This window comes from Camellia sinensis, chromosome 3 (genome assembly GCF_055761805.1).
Source record: "Camellia sinensis isolate YWXY chromosome 3, ASM5576180v1, whole genome shotgun sequence".
NCBI lineage: Eukaryota > Viridiplantae > Streptophyta > Magnoliopsida > Ericales > Theaceae > Camellia > Camellia sinensis.
The window spans coordinates 75,875,261-75,879,162 of NC_138963.1; the positions used below are offsets into that span (position 1 = coordinate 75,875,261).

At 37.5% G+C, this 3,902-nt stretch overlaps 1 pseudogene; it reads left to right on the forward strand.

The window, feature by feature from the left end:
* The first annotated feature begins 931 nt into the window (after positions 1 to 931).
* LOC145821615 (secreted RxLR effector protein 161 pseudogene) lies at positions 932 to 1,258 on the forward strand (annotated as a pseudogene).
* The last annotated feature ends 2,644 nt before the right edge of the window (positions 1,259 to 3,902 follow it).

Below are 3,902 nucleotides of genomic sequence, written 5' to 3' on the forward strand. Positions count from 1 at the left end.
AATTCAAACCATTTTTCGCAAACAAACATGAGTTTAATTGTTCAAAATTGAGCAAACTAGTCTATACTTGCTTGTGCGCATCACATAGTAAAGCTAGTTTAATAACCGGAATAAGAACACATAATATTTATAAAAAATCATATCATGATTAGTAGAGGCCGATCTTTGATCGGGCGAGCGGGGGTGCTCAAATCATGACATTCCCCTCTCGTACCTAAGTTCCCGAGCTGAGGTAAATTTGGTGATGACGGACATATAGCCTTTGGCACGAGTCAGGGTTTCCTGAATTTCCCCAAAAACATAAAATATTTAGGTGGCGACTCTGTATCTGGAAAAGTAGTCCAATTTTGGCATTATTTGATTTAAAATCAATTTTCTAAAAAGATTTGCCGGATTTGGACTTTTTGGTGTTTATCAGTTTCACATTGCATTAGATTCAGAATCGCGGGAGTCCGAACTATAGGGCTTTTCTTTCAAACCTTCCAAAAAGGGGCACGAAAAAGCCAAGCTACAGCAACAACCGGAAGGATTTGTTGTACGGGGTCAAGAGCCCAAAGTGTGTAAACTTGTGAAGTCACTATATGGACTGAAACAAGCTCCAAAATAGTGGCATGAGAAATTTGACAAAGTAATAATGTCAAATGGTTTTAGGATACATGAATCTGATAAGTGTGTGTATAGTAAGTTTACTGGAAATAGAGATGTAATCATATGTCTATATGTAGATGACATGCTTATTTTTGGTACTGACAATGATGTCGTTGAAAATACTAGAAGTTTCTTGTCGTCTAGCTTTAGTATGAAAAACATGGGCTTGGATGATGTAATTTTGGGTATTAAGATCAAATGAGAGGACAATAATTTGATTCTAACCCAGTCGCACAATTTTGAGAAAATTCTTAAGAAATTTAATCAATATAATTGTACACCCATGTCTACACCTTTTGATTCAAATTCGAAATTGTATCCCAATACTGGAAAAGCTGTTGATCAGTTAGAATACTCAAGAGTAATAGCTAGCCTGATGTATGCCATGACTTGTACTAGACCTGATATTGCTTTTACAGTAGGAAAACTTAGTAGATACACTAGTAATCCTAGTAGTGTGCATTGGCATGTTGTTAACCGAGTACTTAGGTACTTGAGGAAAACAATAGACTATGGAATAGTCTATAATGGCTATCTAGCAATGCTGGAAGGATTCACTGATGCTAGTTGGATAACTGACCGTAAAGATCACTCGTCCACGAGTGGTTAGATTTTTACTCTTGGAGGAGGAGCTATCTCTTGGGGTTCTAAGAAGCAAACATGCATAATAGACTTAACCATGGTGTCAGAGTTTGTAGCATTGGCTTCTTGTAGCAAAGAGGCAGAGTGGCTAAGGAATCTCTTGTTAGAGATTAAGATATGGCCAAAACCTATGCCACCAATATCTTTGCATTGTGATAATGAAGCAACTCTATCACGGGCCTATAGCCATGTCTATAATGGAAAGTCCAGGCATATAGGACTAAGACATAGCTATGTCAGGCAGTTAATCACAGAAGCTGTGATTACCATTAGTTATGTAAAGTCAAGTAAAAACTTGGCTGACCCCTTAACAAAGAGACTTGCAAGGGATTTGGTGTGGAAAACATCAAAGGGGATGGGTCTCAAGCCCACTTAACATATTCACTCCTGGTGGAAACTCGACTCAACGCTTGAAGAAACATCAAGTCGTGAGTTCAATGAGCCCAAGTACACTATATGTCGTGATTGCAAGTACTTAGTTTATTTCATTTTCATCCCAAAGTTGAAGTGCTTGGTACCTGTAATGTGAAAAGAAGAGGATGAGTTAGCAAACTCTTAATAAGCTTACAACTGGGTTGTTAGGGTACTGTAAATTATAGGGGTACTCTCAGTAAGCTTACCTATGGAAGTGTAGGAGGTGGTGCCGCTTTCTATGAGTCCAAGGGCTTGACTCTAGAGTGCTCATGAAACAAGATATAGACACAAGGCCAATCCACGTGTCGGTTTGTTTGAATACTTGAGGTAACCTATACTATGCGTGAGACATGTCCGGTTAGTCGTATAAGATCGTTAGTTCAAAGACAAGTCTATTACACCATCTTGACTAACTTTGAGATGTCTTCACTAAGTGAATGATTCAAATCATAAGATATCTTCACTTATACATAAGGCTGCCAAGTGAACCAAGAGTCATCATCTGGTATTTTGAAAACGGTAGAGGAATGTTGGCGAATTTTCAAAATGGTTTTCAAAATTTATAGTTTAATTTTTGGGTGTTATAAAAACCTTCCATGTTTTCTTTGGAAAGCATGAAACAAGCTTGGGAACTTTGTCCCACACTAGAAAGAGAGCAAAACATGGAGCATTTAATAAAGTGCTACACGGAATATTCTTTTGAATATGAAATTATGAGATGAAAGCTAGTGTGCATGCACCTACATCGCAAGGATGGTGCTTCGCACCACACGCACACGCACACGCACACGCCCGCGCACATGGCATGGGTAGTGGGCTATGTGGCGTTTGATGGCACACTTTGCACATACATCGGCGTCATGAGGACGCTTTCCTATTTGCATCAGACAGGTTGGAGCGATGATGTGGATCCGACGTAGCATGGGTGATGTAGAATACAGTCAGCTCCACGTGGCAGTGACGTGTCGTCTGTTGGCGATGAGTCAACCAACCGATCAAACTGTTGTGTGTCTGATCTAGAGCAAGTTGATCATAGCCATTGATTAGAGATACGCCATCATACGAATGAGATGGCACCCGATCGTGATCAGGTGTGATTAGTCATGGCATCTATTCGGTGTGAGAATGATCTACACCATAGATCATCGATCCAACAGTCATATTTGATCGAATGCGATCAAGGGACATGACCATTCGATCAGATCCATCAAGGCCTATAAATATGCTACGAAATCAGCCATTTCAGAGCATCCAAAAATTCATAATTCATTCCTGCAATTCTCTCTCTTTCCCTCTTGATTTTGAGTTTTCAATCAAGAATTTCTTAAGTAAATTTCTGCTTTTCTTACTAGTAATCAAGTTTTGCAGATTTGATTATAAGTGTCTTGGTTTTCTTGATTATATCAAGAGTATTTTGATCTACAATTGTCAATGTAGACGTCAGTAAACTTGATCTTTAGATCAGGCTTCATTGTATCCTGGAGGCAAATTTGTTGTAACCCCCTGCACACCTTTTGGTGGGTACAAATATTGTCTTTAGGAAAGCGACTAAGTAACGCGACTTGAAGCATCAATTTTCTATTCTATATAGACAAGATCATTGCCAAGTTTTGAAGACCCGAAGACCACTAATTGAAGAATTCTAGACGAATTGTTCCAACATGGATTAGGTCTAGGGTTTTGGCCCATGGGCTGGCTCAAACCAAGCTTGTAGATTGAAAAAACAAAAAAACAAAAAGGTTGTTGGGCCTAGCCCCAGGCATGCTTAGGCTTCACTTTTGCAGTTTAGCCCGACTTGATGTTGACCCTTAATTTTGGAATTTTATAGTTGTTGAACTATGATTGTTCAAATGTAATTTTCTTTATATTGTAAACAATCTGAAACAAATTGAAAAAGTAAATAAATAAATAAGAGAAGAGAAGGAAAAAAAAAAAAAAAAAAAAAAAAAAGTCATCACTTATATTTCTCTCAAATTAAAAAATAAAAACACATAAGTCAAATAATGCAATATGTAATTTCATGAAAATGTTTGAAACCTCTAAAAAGTTCCCTTAACTTGACCTATAATAATGTAACACAATAGGGTCCAACTCTCTTTTCATAATATTGTAGATAAATTTAGGAATCTAAAATTATGTTTTTTTTTTTTTTAGTATTCTCTATAACATATCATGATAAGAGAGCTTATTGTGAGAGT